This window comes from Helianthus annuus, chromosome 4 (assembly GCF_002127325.2).
Source record: "Helianthus annuus cultivar XRQ/B chromosome 4, HanXRQr2.0-SUNRISE, whole genome shotgun sequence".
In the NCBI taxonomy this organism is placed as follows: Eukaryota; Viridiplantae; Streptophyta; class Magnoliopsida; order Asterales; family Asteraceae; genus Helianthus; species Helianthus annuus.
The window spans coordinates 91,849,002-91,869,393 of NC_035436.2; positions in this window are offsets into that span (position 1 = coordinate 91,849,002).

Here is a 20,392-nt window from a genome sequence, read left to right on the forward strand (position 1 = left end):
CATTATTCTCATAACACATAAGACAGCACATCATATTCATATTTTTCCTTCTCGACCAATCCCACCGCAGAATTATATCTTGAGTTAGTAACTTACGACGAAAGACTAACCACATGAAAAAAGCATGCTTGGGAATACATTGATTAAACCAAACTAGCTTTGTCCAATCTACTTCCTCAGCACGCTCTCTAATAGAATGCCATGCCCGAGATGAAGAGTAGTCATCTAAGTCATTACCATCGTTCCACAAGAGCTTATCGGGACGGCTAGGATGAAGCTGAATATTATCGAGCTGGATCAAGACAGGATACGTAGCCCTCCACGCCTCAGGCCACCTCCAAGAACCATTACCACGAATATCTTGAACTGTAGATTTAATAGAAAACCCTGCATTTGATATGATTCTTGGAGTCAAGAAATTACCAAGCGGACCTAGCTGGCTCCACCAATCAAACCAAGCCGAGGTCTTGCTTCCGTTACCCAAATTAGACCAAATATAGCTCCTGATTAACGGCCTAAGCTGCAATAACTTCCTCCAACTACAACATGTGTTCGCTACAGCCTTACACGTCCAAAAACTATGCCCTTTCAGCCTATACGAGTGAACCCACTCCACCCAAAGGGATTCGCGTTTAACCAAAATGCTCCAAATATGAGAGATCATAAGCGCTTTATTAACATCACCAATCCTGCGAATGCCTAACCCGCCTTCATATTTCGGGACACAAATAGACTTCCAAGAGGCTTTAGCCTTCCCCTTGTGAACCAAACCATCCGCCGACCATAAGAAATTACGCATCTTAGCTTCCAGATCAAGAATAATCCGATTGGGCAGCATAAAAACGGAAGACCAGAAGACATGCATGGACGAGAGGACCGAATTAACAAGCTGAAGTCTACCTGCAAAGGATAAAAGCTTGTTCTTCCAGTTGGAAATCCTTTGATCCAGCCTATCACCAAGAATCTTGCAATCTTTATAAAGAAGACCTGAAGAAATAAGAGGAACTCCCAGGTATTTCACCGGCAGAGACCCTTCAACAAAGGGCATAATGCTCAAAATAAGGTTTTTGACATGAGAAGGCACATTGCAAAAGAACCCCGTGCTCTTTGGAATACTCGGGACTAATCCCGACATATTAGTAAAGTTGGACAAAGACGTCAATAAACATTGAACGGATCTGGTATCACCTCTAGCAAACAAGAATAAATCATCCGCAAAGCATAAATTGATAATCCGCTGTTTCTCACATTTATTATGGAACTTAAAAGACTTATCAATCCGAGCAGCCTGCTGAAGAATACAAGTCAAAATTTCCATCACCAATGTAAAGAGATAAGGCGAAAGGGGATCACCCTGTCGAAGACCACGTTTGCCCTTGAAGTAGCCGTGAATATTACCATTAATGCATAAGGAGTAAGATGTTGTAGTGACACACATCATAATCCACTCGACCATCTTAGTATTGAAACCGAACCCAATGAGAACATTCTTCAAGAAACACCAATCAACTGTATCATATGCTTTTTGGATATCAATCTTAAATGCACACCGAGGGGGACCCAACTGCCTATGATAGTTATGCATAAGCTCTTGGGTGAGGAGAATGTTGTCCGATATCTTTCTGCCAGGAACAAAGGCAGACTGATTTATACTGACCACTTGGTTCAGAACATCCTTTATACGGTTCACAATAATCTTGCTCACACATTTGAAAAGGACATTACAACAGGCGATTGGCCGATAATCAGTGACCAATACCGGAGATGAGTTTTTAGGAATGAGGGCAAGGAGAGTATGATTAATTTGACCAAGCAATCTACCCGTATTGAAAAAATCAATAATAGCCAGGGAGATATCACCTCCAACAATATGCCAAGCCGCTTTAAAAAACGCCGCAGAGTAGCCGTCCGGACCTGGGGCTTTGTCGCTACCAATAGAAAAGACAGCCGTTTTGACCTCCTCGACCGTGACCGGTCGGGTCATATGAGAAGCATCATCCGGATTAACCCGCTTCGTGAATAGATCAGGAGTAGGACATAAAGACAAGTTATCTTTACAACCCAAGAAATTTTCATAATGTTTAACAAGGGCCGCTTGAACCGCCTCTCCCTCATGATCAACCCCATTCACATCCCGAATCACTTGAATTCTGCACCGATGGTTCCTGCTTTTTACCGTAGCATGAAAGAAAGCAGTATTTGCGTCTCCAGCTCTAAGCCACTCCATCTTAGCTTTTTGCTTTAAGAATCTTTCTTCATCAAGGGAAGCAATAAGAAAATCAGAATTCAACTTTGTTTCTATCGCTCTAAAATCAGCATTCAGAGGGTCTTGATCGATTTTAGATTGAATGTCATTAAGACTCTCTCGAAGGTCAGCCACTTTCTTATGAAGATTACCCTGCTGAAAGAGTAAAGCACGCAGCGGGCCTTTTAATAACTTAAGTTTCTTCACCACCCGAAACTGGTGAACTCCCCTGACATCCTCCTCCCAAGTATCCTTCACAATTTTAAGAAAATTCGGTTTGTGGGTCAGAAAATTAGCAAATTTGAACGGCTTACGTTTAGGAGCATTTGATCGGTTCATAGTAAGAACACACGGTGAATGGTCCGACATCCCATACGGATGAAAAATAGCCACTGAGTTGGGAAATTCAGCTAGAAACGGAAGATTACCCATGATACGATCAATCTTCTTGAGCAACCCTACACCCTTTTTTGGCTTTTGATTCCATGTAAAATGGAGACCTGACTGATTGATGTCCATCACCTGAATATTAGCAACACACGTTTGAAAGTCCTTCATACCCGTGGTAATAGAAGACACACCCATAGATTTATCATCTAGGTGAAGAGCGGTATTAAAATCCCCCATAATAAGCCACGGTTTATCACCTACCAACTGCTTGTGATACAAAAGATGGGACCAAAGATCACGACGAGTAACATAGTAATTCGCCGCATACACCACCGAACAAAAAATCCACTTCTTGTCCTCTTTGAGAAATAATTGAATATGCATAACTTGCGCAGTTTGAGATAAAACCATTACATCAAAGGCCTCCGGATCCCAACCTATAATTATACGAGTACCTCTATCACATACACCCCCATTCGAAGTCCAATCCCAGTGGCGAAAGACCGACTTGCAAACTTTACTAAGATTATGAACTTCAACATGCGACTCAAGAACAGCACAAAGGCTAAGTTTTTTATCTTTTACTATAGCTCGAACCTCCTTTTGTTTCAGAGGGCGGTTCAACCCCCTAATGTTCCAGAAGGCGAGACTAACCATTTGTAACCCCGGAATAAGGAGTGCTTGCCCCTTTTTTTGCATTTGGATTAAGAGTACCTTCCATCATAAATTCGTTTGTTTCATTGAATCCCTCCATAACCTCTTCCTCTTCCTCATCCGAGAGAACTTGATCACCTCCTCCTTGTTTACTACTTTGCCCCGTCTCCACATTATCATCAAGATTTAAAACTTCAAAGGGATTTGAGGTCTTAACCGAACTAACCTGACCCGAACTATTGGCAGCTGACTCCTTCGGCTTAGACCCAATAGGCCTGTATTCGAATTTCGGTTTTTGCTTGTTCACAGGAAATCCCCCCTTGCGTGCAACCTTCTTTGCATGAACTCCCATATACCCCTCATCATCAACAACCGGCTTCTTTCCCTGACTACGATCTTGCTGAGAAGGTTGATCTTGTTTACCTCCATTAAAGTTTTTCCCCATCTTCCTCGGTTGTTTAGGACAGTTATCATCCGTATGGCCAAACACACAACAATGCGAGCATCTATGCGGGTTCCATTCATATTCAACATACATGGTTTCTTTGACGTATCCATCCCCTTCCAGTTCCGGGACAGCCATGGTAATTTCCTCTTTCAGATTTTTTTCAGCCGAAACCTCAATCAAAGCCCTCGCATAACTGCTTCGGCCCCATGAATCTAGACACATCGAAGTTGTATAGGAATCAAGAAGCTTTGGCTCACCTATCGCCGTGGCAATCAAACTTAACCCATCCTCTGTGTAAGCCGCTAGAGGAACCTCGTGTATTTTGACCCAAATCTGCATATTCTTAACCTCCTTTTTAACGAGTTTTGTAGTAGGGCTCCACTCACTTAAAAAGAAAGGTTGGGATCGGATTATCCAAGGACCTCCATTTAAAATAGCCAACATGCCTGCATTATCCGCAAATTTGAAGAAATAGAAACCATTGGCATTCATCATAGTTCTTTCCAGCCCAAACTTTTTCCAATTATTCTTTACAAAGTAATCTACCACCGGAAATGCAATCCGATCTCCCAAGAAATATCCATAAAGCGTATTAGCTAGCTTGTCTTTGACTACTCGAATGGACTCCTTGGGCAGAACCACATCACAATCATCACGGCGATCCAAAGAAGCAAAAGACCTAAAATTCAGCTTTTTACCTGACCCATTCATCACTGAATGCGCATACGATAATGGCCTGTTACCCTTATTCTCCTCTTCCTGAAACTCATCAGCTTTGAACGACGAATCATCACTATTCCGATCAGGTTGAACTCCATCCAAAGAAACAGGAACAGTAATCTTTGTAAGCTCATCTATCACGTTAAATTTTGCCGGCTCCTGAGTAGTAGAGGAAACAGAACCCCTACGTGGCATTAACGTCTTGCCTTCAATGTCAACAACCCGTGATGCTAATCCCTGACGAAGTGAGGAAGTAAATGGCGGCTTGAAACGACCATCATGCACATTCCCTTCCGATTTCTTACGATCATCCATGCTTCTACGAACCACCTCTCTCAAATATCAAGACAAAAAACAACCATGCACGTAAACCCTAGTAACACCCGACGGCAACAAACAAACAGAAAACCCTAATCCTATGAACCCTAGATTGAGACCTGAATCCTTGATCGATTAAACCTTAGCACCAATCTAGCTAAGTTAATCTCAGTTAACCGCAATCAGTGACTAAAAATTTAATAAATTAGGGTTCATGAAACAAAGCTAGAGCGGCGATTACAAGAGAAAAACGAAAAAACCCTAGTTCTGGATCGCTCCTTCGTGCTAACGAGTTCGTTATAGAGAATTGTAAGATCAATCCTCTAATCACAGACTGTTATACACAAGATTACGAAGAAAAACATAGGATTCATGGAGAGCAAAGAAATCGCCTATAGGGAGAGAGCATTAGGGTACGTTTACTAGACTCTGACTAGACTAACTCTACCCTAACTATACTTAATTGTTTTGTTGTTTGGATTTTGAGTGTTTTAATTAACTAATTAACTAATATCTTAATATTAACTAATGTGAACTAGACTACTAAGATGCAGACTGAAGGCTACTAAGGTGAAATCAAAGATGATAGGAAAGAAGGTTACCTAGGCAAGAATCCCTAGACTCATGAATAAAATCCTAACCTTGGTTTTGAATGAAAACTCTGTCTAACCCGATAGACCCCCGGAAGGTAAACCGAACCAAACAGTATGACAAGTGATGAAGTGCTAAAATGGACTGACTCGAGTTATCGACCACCAAATCCCACAACTATCAAGTATAAAGTAATTTATTCACTAAAACCCTCAAATTATGAAGCAGAAATAACTAAGAACACCGAGACCCTAGGAAACTCTAGACGCGAATAAACAGATGAACCCGAGTTATCGGCCACCCAAACTGCCAAACAACGCCCAGCTAATAACCTAGCAATTCTAGATTAGATTTCTCACCTCTAGAAAAGATTGCACGTTTTAATCAATTGGTTTTAATAATTATTAAACATGAATTAGATTTCTCACCTTCAAGGTCTAGACTGAAAGGTTACAACCTAGACTGACTCCCGGCTCTAAAGTATATTTCTAAGTATCTAGAGCAATGGAACCAACAAATAAATTATCAAACCAATCAAAACCAACACACAAATAATTAGAATCGGGTTCAAAAATTATGACTTATAAATCATCACATTCATTCAAAACCAAAAGTTAATCATTCAAACAAATCGTCTAGTTCATCAACCCTAGACAACCATAAAAGTTTAGCCAACAATCATATTCAAGAAAAATAAACAGGTCTCAAATAAATAACAAATCATGTTCACGAGTTCGACTAAAATAAATATATAAAAATCAAACTAACTCGTTCGCGAACCGACCTGATTATTGATCTCAAACTTGAACCTTGATCGCGCCTTTTTTTTCTTTTTTTTGTCTCTTGATGGCAGCCTATTCTCCGTATGCTTGCTGCCGTCAACTGTTGTGTGCCTTCAGCAGCCGTCAATATGTTGCTTCTGTCGACTGCTTTTTTTTTATTATGGAGCCGTCATCTGATGTCACTAAAACACAATTTTTCTCCATGTGGGCTTTCATCTAGCGGGTTTCAAAAAAAAAAAACATTTGGGCCATGGTAGCAACACATGATGCGGCCCAAAGCAACTGATGTCCAATTCTCCTCTTATATTTTTTTCGAATGGACTCCTTTTGTGCACTGTTGCTTTCCAATAATGGGAAATCCCCAACTCTTGTTCGAAATATATAAATTCCTCAAGCTGTTGTCGAAAATTAGGAATTATAATTCCTTCCTTCACTTGCTGTTGTCAATTGTTCTTTTTTTTTCCAAAACAATCATAGGCTGCCTTTCTAAAGAGATAGTGTCATCAGCCCACTCGCAGAAAATAGCGGCAATTTTACTTCGGTCTCTGGTGCCCCGCTCTGCTCAACGGGCTGGTTATTTCCCCCTTGATCGCGCCTTTTTTTTTCTTTTTTTTGTCTCTTGATGGCAGCCTATTCTCCGTATGCTTGCTGCCATCAACTGTTGTGTGCCTTCAGCAGCCGTCAATATGTTGCTTCTGTCGACTGCTTTTTTTTATTATGGAGCCGTCATCTTCTGATGTCACTAAAACACAATTTTTCTCCATGTGGGCTTTCATCTAGCGGGTTTCAAAAAAAAAAAACATTTGGGCCATGGTAGCAACACATGATGCGGTCCAAAGCAACTGATGTCCAATTCTCCTCTTATATTTTTTTCGAATGGACTCCTTTTGTGCACTGTTGCTTTCCAATAATGGGAAATCCCCAACTCTTGTTCGAAATATATAAATTCCTCAAGCTGTTGTCGAAAATTAGGAATTATAATTCCTTCCTTCACTTGCTGTTGTCAATTGTTCTTTTTTTTTTTTCCAAAACAATCATAGGCTGCCTTTCTAAAGAGATAGTGTCATCAGCCCACTCGCAGAAAATAGCGGCAATTTTACTTCGGTCTCTGGTGTCCCGCTCTGCTCAACTGGCTGGTTATTTCTTTATTATTCTTTTTCGCTCCATTTGCACTAGGACCTGGCCAAACACAAAATAATATAATAAAGCACTAAAACTAAATAAAAATAAATAAAACCTATACAATAATTATACAATTTACACGTGACAAATATGTATATTTTACCACACATCAAATATCCCCACACTTAAACCTTTTTCGTCCCCGAAAAAGAATTATGCATACGAAATCAGAGATGAATAGTTACTCGGGTCAAAAATTATTTTTATTTTGTTAAAATCAAAACTTGTGTTAGCCGCGATTGCAAATATGTTTGTCCCTTTAAACCCAAACTCAGTTCTAAGCCCCTTATCAAGCAAATTTAGTTCAAGTGCGGTCAATCTACCTAGAGCCTTACGCTAGAAGGTACGGTCCACCTAATCCTGCCTCAAGCTTATAGAACAAAGGGAACGATCATTGGACCAATTCCCAACCGTCTTATATCAAAACCAAGAGAATTTAAAAATCAAATATTTTTTTCTTTTTTTTTCAGCATTATTTTTTTCTTTCTTTTCATTCTTTTTTTTAATGAGCGTAGACGTTGCTTTCCCTAACCCAGAGGCATTCCGGCTGTAGAGTCGCTATCCCCAACTCGGATTACTTAGGCTTCGGTACTTTTTTATTTGCAAGTTCGATTTCACACATCCTAGAGGTATTCCGGTTGTAAAGTCACTATCCCCAACCAAGATTACATAGGCCTGCGCTACTTTCATTCAGTTTCTATAGCTCATATTTTTTTTTCTATTTTTTTTTATGATTACAAATTCTAACGGTTTTAACTTATAACGGTGTCCCTTATACTCTTATTGGCGGTTTTAATTTCCCATATTTCCCAGATGAGTACCCACTAGTAGACCGACAATTAAGGTATATTAACTCAAAGGGACCTAAAACCAAACCGGGCCTATTCACATATCCCAAACTAGACACAAGCTCGACTTAATTAATCTCATATTATCATTATTTGAACCCGAGCAAAAACCATATTTTCTATTATTTTCCGTATTAATTTTGCAAACTTCTTTATTCAAAAGACATTTTTCGATTTTTTTTTTAATTTTTTAATTTTTTTTATTTTTAATTTTTTTTTGACTCAAGACTCACTAACTAAGACCTAAACGACAGTTTCCCATCCCCACACTTAAACTCTACATTGCCCTCAATGTAGGATGGAAACCGACTCAAAAGACTAAAAATAAATAAGAAATAAAAAAACTAAGGGCATAATTGGAAAGGACTTAGCTAGTTTTATAACGCGTAAACTCCAAACTCTCGTCCAATCCAGCTCGATCGTATAGATTCCATTCCCGATCGACTTTGACTGTGACTAGTACACTTGGTAAATGCCTTGAAATTTGAAAAGCAGCTCCAAAAACACCCGAATGACGATTGAGTACGGGTGGTACATATCCAAACCTGCATAAACAAAAACAAGCAAAAACCCAAGCAGTACCGACTCTAAAAAAGACAACTAATAAAATACAAAAACTACAACTTTATACAAACTCTACAAAACCTCCCCACACTTGAACTTAATCAGGAGGTTTCTCTTTGATCTGAACCCGGTCCAACCCATTTAATTCCACCCGTTCCTTATTATAAATTAAAATTTTAAGGGTGGAAATTATAAACCTTTTAACATTTTCAAACCGGTCAGGCCACCAATACTTAAACTTACCTGGACCAAACCTGATTCGTGGCATGTAATGAGAAGGATGGTGTTGTGCAAACTTCAATGGTTTTTCCTTCTTTTTCCTTCGGTACCATCCTTGAATCCTCGGCAGGTGTTGATCCAAGCTCTTTCTCGCCCTCTCCCGTGTTCTTGATCGTGGTGGCGGTCCATCTTCTAACTTCTCCACGGGTTGGCTGTCAAACTCTTCAGCCACTTCCTCTTTTACGTTCGGTGTATATTTGATCTCCATGGTCGGCGTCTCTACAAGTAATGTCTCTAGATAGGCGAGATCACCAACTGGGTCAAATTCCTCATATTCAAGAGTTGGTAAACCTACCAACTCATCACCAAACTCTTCCTCCCAAGATGGTACATGCTCCAGCTTCTCATCCTCCATCTTGTCCAGTGGCTCACAAACTTCTTCATCCCGGGCTGTGGTGTAGTCGGGCACCTCCAACTTTGCCTCTTCTACTACCCCCTCATCATCATCTCTCCAAAATCCGTCATCAATATCCCATGGCGTGGGACACCAATAACTGGAATTAACGACTTGCTGAACCAGAGGTGGGACTTCAACGTCCATTATCGTCTCCGGTTCATGAGTGTGATCCTCATCTTCTTCATACAGGGGCTCAGAATGTGAAACCTGCACGACATCATCCTCACAAGACAAGGGTAAATCTGATTCATGAAAATTATAATAATTAAAAGTAGAATCGTAATATTTACTTGACTGTGAGATCCCAATGCACATTTCTCCCCCGGATCTAAAATTGTATAATCCATCTCACCATCAGCCGTTTGATATCCTAGATAATTTCCATTTATATCATACGTGTAACGGCCTTGGCTCTTTAAGCTCTGTGAATTTAAACTATCAAGTGCGGCTCGAATTCCCCTTTCTCTTTCTTCCTTAGCAGCCTTAACCCAGTCACGGAAGTCCTCTGGTGTTCGTTCAGGTTGCCCATTCAAAGACTGATATGACTGTGGCTGCATAAGAGGGTTAACATCGAAATCTATGGGACACCCCGAATCGTTTGGACAATATTTGGTGTAATGGGGCCCTCCACAGATAAAACACATGATAAAAATATATATGAAAAAAATTAACTAATAAAAATATATTTACAAAAACGACTAGACACACTACTACTAAACACAAACCCTAAGACTCAAACTACGAATAAGACCAATTAAACAAATGAGATCAGTCAAAGCTAATAACGCAATCGCCTAAGTGTCCCCGGCAACGGCGCCAAAAACTTGATGTGCTGAATGCGGTCTATAAAAACTAAACCTAATCTAGACACCCTAGTTTTAAATTTATAACTAAGACTCTCTAAACCTAGACCACACAACCGGCAAGTGTACCGGTCAATGTAGTATAGCCTAAGTAAGTCCGAGTGTCGAACCCACGAGACTCTACTGACTACGTTTACTAGACTCTGACTAGACTAACTCTACCCTAACTATACTTAATTGTTTTGTTGTTTGGATTTTGAGTGTTTTAATTAACTAATTAACTAATATCTTAATATTAACTAATGTGAACTAGACTACTAAGATGCAGACTGAAGGCTACTAAGGTGAAATCAAAGATGATAGGAAAGAAGGTTACCTAGGCAAGAATCCCTAGACTCATGAATAAAATCCTAACCTTGGTTTTGAATGAAAACTCTGTCTAACCCGATAGACCCCCGGAAGGTAAACCGAACCAAACAGTATGACAAGTGATGAAGTGCTAAAATGGACTGACTCGAGTTATCGACCACCAAATCCCACAACTATCAAGTATAAAGTAATTTATTCACTAAAACCCTCAAATTATGAAGCAGAAATAACTAAGAACACCGAGACCCTAGGAAACTCTAGACGCGAATAAACAGATGAACCCGAGTTATCGGCCACCCAAACTGCCAAACAACGCCCAGCTAATAACCTAGCAATTCTAGATTAGATTTCTCACCTCTAGAAAAGATTGCACGTTTTAATCAATTGGTTTTAATAATTATTAAACATGAATTAGATTTCTCACCTTCAAGGTCTAGACTGAAAGGTTACAACCTAGACTGACTCCCGGCTCTAAAGTATATTTCTAAGTATCTAGAGCAATGGAACCAACAAATAAATTATCAAACCAATCAAAACCAACACACAAATAATTAGAATCGGGTTCAAAAATTATGACTTATAAATCATCACATTCATTCAAAACCAAAAGTTAATCATTCAAACAAATCGTCTAGTTCATCAACCCTAGACAACCATAAAAGTTTAGCCAACAATCATATTCAAGAAAAATAAACAGGTCTCAAATAAATAACAAATCATGTTCACGAGTTCGACTAAAATAAATATATAAAAATCAAACTAACTCGTTCGCGAACCGACCTGATTATTGATCTCAAACTTGAACCTTGATCGCGCCTTGTTTTTCTTTTTTTTGTCTCTTGATGGCAGCCTATTCTCCGTATGCTTGCTGCCGTCAACTGTTGTGTGCCTTCAGCAGCCGTCAATATGTTGCTTCTGTCGACTGCTTTTTTTTTATTATGGAGTCGTCATCTGATGTCACTAAAACACAATTTTTCTCCATGTGGGCTTTCATCTAGCGGGTTTCAAAAAAAACATTTGGGCCATGGTAGCAACTGTCACACCCCCAAAATCCACCCGCGGAATACCACCGCTTGGGAGCGTGACTGACCAGGATCAAGCCACCAATCATATCAAACATAGCATTTAATAATAAAAGTAATCAATGTAAATCATCATGACATGATTGATGTTCCAAAACCAAACATCGTTTAAATAGCGGAAGCATAGTATGTAATCTCAAAGTAATTATAAGTTCGAATAACGTTCATGAATCCAAATCCCACAACGACCTGCTCCTCCCTGTGCAAGCTCCGTAATGTACCTAAGGTCCTGCAAGGCATGCAGCACATAATCAACAAACTAGTTGAGCGAGTTCACAGAAAGTAAGTTCATAGTGTAATGCATAAGTATAGCTAGTGGGGGCTTCCCATACTAGTGTGTAATAAAGGTGGGGGCTTCCCATGTTCATCCTGGTTAATGAGGGCTTCTCATTAACGGTACTTACTAGACTAACTTCCGACCATGTGTTCTTCTTTACCGAGAACAGGAAAACGTACAGGGTCACGTAGGCTTTACGTGACGTGCCCTTCCCCGAGGACAGTGGTACGCGTGGGGGCTACGTAGGCTTTACGCAGCGTGGCCTTCCGACCTGGAAACCAGTAGATGGTATTGGGTTACGTAGGCTTTACGTAACGTGTCCTCCCGACCCGGGAGACATAAGGCAAGTATACTGGGTTACGTAGGCTTTACGTAACGTGTCCTGACTAACCTGAGGACGATGGTCTATAGTCTGGTATATGCGTAAGTACGAGTAATCATTCCATATCCATCATATCCAACCCAATTCCCAACCCGGGAATCCCATGCCTTGGCTGTGTGAACTCACCTTGGTTTGCTCGGCAGATACACAAGGAATATAAGTAGCAAGTAAATGGTCACTCACGTCCTATCATGGTTATTATACGAGTCAGGTTCGTATATAGTACGTATATAGCAATCACGTATAGTCATGGCAAACATGTACGCACATAAGCAGATAAGGCATAGCATGTGAGGATCCAATTGTCTAAGTCCAATCATACCCGGCCCAATGTCATAAGCAGCCCAATACCAAAACAGTCCAGATTCTCAATCGGCCCAAATAGCAATCACATACAAGTCCATTAATAATCAGTCCACCATTCAAATCGTTGGGCCCGTGACAGTGAAGGCCCAACAGTGTGTGCGTGTAAACGATGGTCTCGAGTCGCAACGGAGATCTCGAGTCGCAACCGGAGATTACGAGTCGCAACGGCTGGTTGCGAGTCGCAAATGGAGATCTCGGTTCATCATGGTCTGGTTACGAGTCGCAACGGGACTCGCAACCGTGGTTCCGGCTGGTGCTGTTAGTGGTCTCGAGTGGGGTTCCGACTCGCAACGAGTGATGCCGAGTCGCAACCGCGTGTGTAACTGGTTTCCATAATTCCTGCATTGACTATCCCGTGATTCTAGCAAACATCTACGGCAGTTTCGAAATCAGATCAATCACAGAAATTCATCAACAGTTGATTTAGATTTCATGCATATTCATAACCATTCAAGAACATCGAATCAACGTGAACTGCATTCATATGAACAACAATCTATTTCTATGAGCATGTAACCGTGACTAATTACCTAGCCCAAAACTTAGCATATCCACAAGTTAACATCCGAATCCTATAGCATAACAACAGATTTCATCGAGTTTCATCCGATCCGTATGAACATGTTAACAATCCGAAACACATATTAACATTTGATTTATAACAAAGCACACATGTAAACCGGTTCTATCACAATCAACCATACTAGCATCATCCGAATTACATCATGTAATGTTCAAGAATCATATAAAATCATCATGTAAACGCATAGATCATAATATCATCACATACAATCAAATAACAATGTACACTAACCGGTTGGAATCAAAGAGAGGGTGAGCCGAGAAGTGTTGTTCGCCGTTGGGTTCCAAGTAAACGAGAGAGAGAGAGAGCAAAACTTCTAGGGTTTGTGTGTGTGTTTGTGATTTGCAAAAGTGGTAAAACAAAACCCCTAAACTCAGTTTTGTGGGTTGCGAGTGGGGAGTGGGCCGAGCCCACACGGTTGTCTAATGGACCCGAGAACAAGGAGTGGCCCCAAAGGGCTTGTGCGAGTGGTGTTGTGCGGTTCAAGTTATGTAGCCTTGTGCGGTTTGGCTCGTTTACATACATCCACATATTATATGCACAACACACGTAATAACAAAATCACATAATTATTCAATAAACAACGTTCTCATAACCACGTATCGTTACACAAAGTGAGTCTAAAGTTCGAGTTGTCACATTATCCCCAACTAATTGGAAATTTCGTCCCGAAATTTGGTATGCACTCACTGAGGAAGCTAGGTGAACTGTACCGTTCACTGATTTTCCTGGGGTGTCACATCCTCCCCCCGTTGATCTGGAATTTCGTCCCGAAATTCCGAAGTAGTAGCTTCAGCCTCAGTAGTGGTTGCCTGGTTCCCGAATAACTGGGGGTACTTTTCTGTCATCCTGTCTTCGCGTTCCCAGGTGTACTCTGGGCCACGTTTGGAGTTCCAACGAACTCGAACAAGAGGGATTCTCTTGTGTTTGAGGACCTTCACATCCCGGTCCGTGATTTCTACTGGTTCCTCGACGAACTGCAACCGCTCGTCGATAGTGAGTTCTTTGAAAGGAATGATGAGGTTTTCATCTGATAGGCACTTCTTTAAGTTCGATACATGAAAGACATTGTGAACTGCCCCGAGTTCAGCTGGTAATTTCAACTTGTAGGCTACTTTGCCAATCTTTTCTAAAATTTCGAATGGTCCGACGTATCGCGGATTCAGTTTGCCCCGTTTGCCAAAACGAACCACACCCTTCCAGGGTGAAACTTTCAATAAGACCCGGTCCCCGACCTCAAATTCCAATGGCTTTCTACGCTTATCCGCGTAGGCTTTCTGACGGTCGCGTGCTGCCGCCATGCGTTGTCGTATCTGTGCAATCTTTTCTGTGGCGTCCACTACAATCTCTGGACCCGTGATCTGACTATCCCCCACCTCTGCCCAACAGAGAGGTGACCGGCATTTACGCCCGTACAATGCCTCGAATGGAGCGGCTTGAATGCTGGTATGGTAACTGTTATTGTATGAGAACTCCACCAAAGGGAGATGCTTTTCCCAGCCGTTGCCGAAATCAATAACGCATGCCCGAAGCATGTCTTCGAGAGTTTGGATCGTACGCTCAGACTGCCCATCCGTCTGAGGGTGATATGCTGTGCTCATGTCTAACCGTGAGCCGAAAGATTTGTGCATTGCTTGCCAAAGCTCTGATGTGAATCGTGCATCGCGATCCGAAATGATGGACGTGGGCACCCCGTGCCTCGAGACAACTTCTTTAAGATATACGTCTGCGAGAGTGGAGAACTTATCCGTTTCCTTAATCGGCAGGAAGTGTGCAGACTTGGTGAGTCGATCAACTATGACCCATATTGTATCGTTCCCACGCTGGGATCTAGGTAAACCCGTAACGAAATCCATGGAAATTTCTTCCCATTTCCATTGCGGTATCTTAGGCTGTTGAAGTAGGCCAGCTGGTTTCTGATATTCGACCTTGACTCTCGCACAAGTCAAGCACTTTCCAACGTACGTAGCGATGTGGGCCTTCATACTAGGCCACCAATAAGTAGTGCTGATATCGTGGTACATTTTATCCGACCCTGGATGTACCGAATAGCGAGACTTGTGAGCTTCATCCATTACAAGTTCGCGTAGACCGCCATAGAGAGGGACCCAAATCCGGCCCGTTACATAGTAAGCGCCATCTGCCTTCTGTTCCATCTGTTGTCGTGAGCCGCGTAAGGCTTCAGCCTTGACGTTTTCGGGCTTCAGTGCTTCTGTCTGAGCATTTCGTATCTGTGTAGGAAGGCTAGACTGAATCGTAAGCTGTAGCGCTCGCACGCGCTTCGGTAAAGTGTCCTTTCGACTAAGAGCGTCAGCCACAACATTGGCTTTGCCTGGATGGTACTTGATAGCGCACTCGTAGTCATTAAGTAACTCGACCCATCGTCGTTGACGCATGTTCAAATCCTTCTGCTTAAGAATATGCTCGAGACTCCTGTGATCGGTGTAAATCGTGCACCTGGTACCGTACAGGTAGTGTCTTTTTTGGGTAAAGGGTTACCCCGGTAAAATTTTATAAATAATCAATAAGTACACAGGTGTGCCTGAAATAGCACACTCAGCTAGCCTGACAAACCAGGACTAGAAAACCCGACGAACACAACCAACCAACAAAACACGACTCGTTACAAAAACACAACCAACAAGACACAGCCCTCACTAGATAAAAAACAGAAAACAAGCTACATAGGATCTAAGCTATCCCGGGTCTTCATCCAGCGCCCTTGACGGGATCTGCCACGTTTCCATAACTTTCTTGTGATCAGGTTGACCTTTAAACTTGAACCCCATCAACCGAAGTCTGACTGAGCTTTTAATCTTCTCGTACACCTGATTAGCCGAACTCTGAGGACGGGCGAATAGGCGATTATTACGTTCCTGCCATATGAAGTAGGCCGACGCAGCAAGCACCAATTTCCCTACCACATGCTCCAATTTCCTCGAATCTGAGTACTGGTTCATCCAATCCGTAACCGAGCTCCAAGAAAGATTACCAATATCCATGTCCACCATTGTTTTAATGTTATTCCATACTTGAACAGCAAAGTTACACAAGAAGAACAAGTGATCTCGCGAATCACGATCATGCTGACACAACGGACAACACATCAACCTTAGGTTCGTTTCACTTCCCGCTTCCCAAACTTTCAACCGATCTTGGGTCTTCAACTTATTTTTTATAACCAGCCATAATAAGAAGGAATGTCTTGGAATACATTGGCTGAACCATACCATGCCACTCCAATTAGTAGTTTCCTTCCGCAAGCGAATGGTATGCCACACTTCTAGAGAACTGTAGTGCCGAATATTACCCTCCAAATCCTTCCAAACCAAACGGTCATGAAGCTGCAAAAACGGCTGATCAAGAGTCAACCCAATTAAGACAGGATAAGTATCATACCAAGCTTGGGGCCATTTCCATTGCCCATGCTCATCTACCAAATCCGCAACAGACGATTGAAGACTGAATCCCGCATTAGCAATGCGTCTCGGGGTTATAAAAGATCTAAGGGGGCTAAGGTGACACCAGTTATCACTCCACGCATTCGTTTGCAACCCACTTCGGATAATCTTCCAAAAGAAAGGCCGGATAATATTTCGAATAGAGAGTATTTTCCTCCATCCCCAGCTCATGCTACCCCTACTTTGGACCTCCCAGAAACTTTGAAGCTTCAGTTTATGAGCATAAATCCATTGCACCCACAGGGACTTTCTTTTAGTTAGGATACTCCATATGTGATTAGTAATGAGAGCTCTGTTTACATCCACCACACGACGAATACCTAAACCACCCTCCGACTTAGGAAGACAGATATCATTCCACGCCACCTTTGCTTTAACCGTACCAACATTACCAGCATTCCACAGAAAACGCCTCATCCGCTTTTCTAAATCGCTGACAACTCGGCCTGGAATAACAAAAATGGAAGCCCAGTATATATGCATTGCGGATAGTACCGAATTAATGAGCTGCAATCTGCCCGCAAAGGACAGCGTTTTTGTCATCCAGTTGTTGATTTTCTTATCCATTCGGTCCACTAAAACCTTGCAATCCCCTGCGGTTAACCTGGATGTGATCAACGGCACACCTAGATAACGAACAGGAAGCGAACCTTGCTGAAACGGCATGATGTTGAGAATATCCTGCTTGACCTGAAGAGGAACATTACAAAAAAATACCGTGCTTTTAGCAGAACTCGGAACCAAACCAGAAATACTCGAAAATTGCTCCAACGCCACTTTTATCTTGCTAACCGAGAAGGCGCTTCCATGAACAAAAATAAAAAGGTCATCAGCGAATGAGACATTTATTATTTTTTGTTTCATACAATGAGCATGGTACTTGAAACCTGGAGACCGAGCAGATTTTTGGAGAAGAAGTGTAAGCACCTCCATAACAAGCGTGAACAGATAAGGGGACATCGGGTCCCCTTGTCGAAGACCCCTTCTCCCTTTGAAAAACCCGTGAAGATTCCCATTAATACTCAATGAATACGTAGCCGTAGAAACACAAGCCATTATCCACTTCACCATTTTCCTATGAAAACCAAACTGAAAAAGAATTTTCTCAAGAAAAGCCCAACTAACCGTGTCATACGCCTTTTGGATATCAATTTTGAACGCGCATCTGGGAGGCCCTTTATTCAAGTGGTAGTTGTGCATAAGCTCCTGGGTTAACAGAATATTATCAGAAATCCGCCTGCCTGGCACAAACGCCGACTGATTAATACTAACCAGACAATCCAAACTCCCTTTCAGCCTGTCCGTAATAATCTTGCTAATGCATTTGTAGAGAACATTGCAGCAAGAAATAGGACGATAATCCAGAACCGAATCAGGGGTGTCCACTTTTGGAATAAGAGCTAAAATTGTATGGTTTAACTGTTTCAGCATTTTACCCGTATCAAAAAATTCCAAAATTGCACCCGTGACCTCACTACCCACAATTTCCCAAGCATGCTTAAAAAACGCCGACGTATAGCCATCCGGACCAGGAGCTTTGTTCTCACAAATGCTAAACATGGCATTCTTAACTTCCTCATTCGTAACCTGTCTAACCATATTTTCAGCTGTATCAGGATTAATGACATTGTCAATCACTTCGGTCAAGTCAACACTAGGAAGCGTGTCATCCTTGCCTAAAAACGCTGAATAATGGTTAACAAGAGCAGCCGCCACGTCAACCCCCTCAAAACGATTACCATTTACATCACGGATGCACTGGATTTTGCTTCGATTATTCTTACACTTCACACTATTATGAAAGAACGCCGTATTGGAGTCCCCAGAGCAAAGCCATTCCACCTTCGATTTTTGTTTCAAAAAGCATTCCTCATCATGCGCTGCAACCTGGAACTCCTGAAGCGTCTCTACCTCCTTTTTACGAATCCCCTCATCCATAGGGTTTGCGTCCACCAATTTTTGAACTTCATCCAGCTTCTTTCGCAGCTCCACAACTTTGGTATGCAAATTTCCTTGCTGGAAAAGTATCTTACGAAGACCTGGTTTTAGATTTTTCAATTTAGTAGTAACCGAGAACATCTTGTAGCCTTCTATACTTTTCGCCCATTCACCCTCCACACAATCTTTGAACTCAGGTTTAGAGGTGATAAAATTTGCAAACTTGAAAGGCTTCGGCCGAAAGGGTTTAGAAGTTTTAGGAAACTTCAATATACACGGAGTATGATCAGATACGCGGTGCGGGTGATATATGACATATGCATCAGGAATTACCTCCAAGCATTTAAGATTACACATAACCCGATCAATTTTCCTAAGTAAGCCAACCCCCTCTTTTGGTTTCTGGTTCCAAGTGTAATGAAGACCATGTCCCTTTACATCAACCAGTTCCGTGGTTTGGACACACTCATAAAACTCCCTCATACCAATAGAAAGACTAGACGTACCAAATAGAGAATCATCACCATGGAGGGCTGAATTAAAATCGCCCATGACAAACCACGGGGTGTTCGTACACAGCAACTTGTGCCTACACAAATCCTCCCACAAACTCCTTCGCTCTTGATACTTGTTCTTCGCGTACACAAACGAACAAAAAACACTCTTGTTATCAGCTTTGGACCAGACTTGAGCGTGGATAACCTGATCAGATTGCGACAATATCATAACGTCTACCAAATCGCTATTCCATCCTAGAATAATTCTGGTACCCCGTTGACATAACCCCCCGTTTGACGTCCAATTCCATTGCCTAAAAACATTTTTACATACTCTAGCCAAATTAGCAACCTCCACATGGGATTCTAAGATAGCACAAACCGAAACTTTATTTTCCGAAAGCATAACACGAACCTCATTCTGTTTCAAGGGGCGGTTCAATCCCCTTATATTCCAAGTTAGAATACTATCCATTAAGACCATTGATACCGGGAGTGCTTGCCCCCTCAGAAGTATGAACATGCTGTTCATTAGACATAAACTTGGCCATTTCAGTCGGCGTAACTTCCAGCACTTCATCATCAGCCACCTGTGTCGATCTATGCGTCTTGTTATTCAAACCCACATTAGTCGACCCATTATCCTCATAACCATCTCCATAATCCTCATCAAGAGCTTCAAAAGCGTTTGACGTTTTTACGTTGGTCGCAGTCACAGGGATACCCGAAACCTTTTTAGTTCCTGACGTACTTGCTCCCGACTTGTGCACTTTTTGTCTATAAACAAACTTTGCTTTCGGTTTTTTGTTCACCATTCCAATCTTAGCAACCTTCCTATTGTCGGTAATAAAACCATCCGCGTCCACAGAAACTTGTTTGGGTTTATCCATCTGATTTTTCGGGCAACTGTGGTCACTATGGCCGAAGATATTACAACCCGAGCAACGTTGTGGTTTCCACTCATATTCAACCTTTATTTTCTCCATAGTAAATCCATCTTCATCCAACTTCGGAATGGCAACAACTATATGGTCCTTCATCTCATTATCCGCATTCACTTCTATCAATGCTCGAGCATAACTACTCCTACCCCAACTATGTGTACACATATCAGCCGTGTAACTATCCAATTTCTTAGGAACTCCGATCTTCGATGCCAACAAACTTAAGCCATCATCCGTGTAAATTGCAATCGGAACATTATGGAGCTTAACCC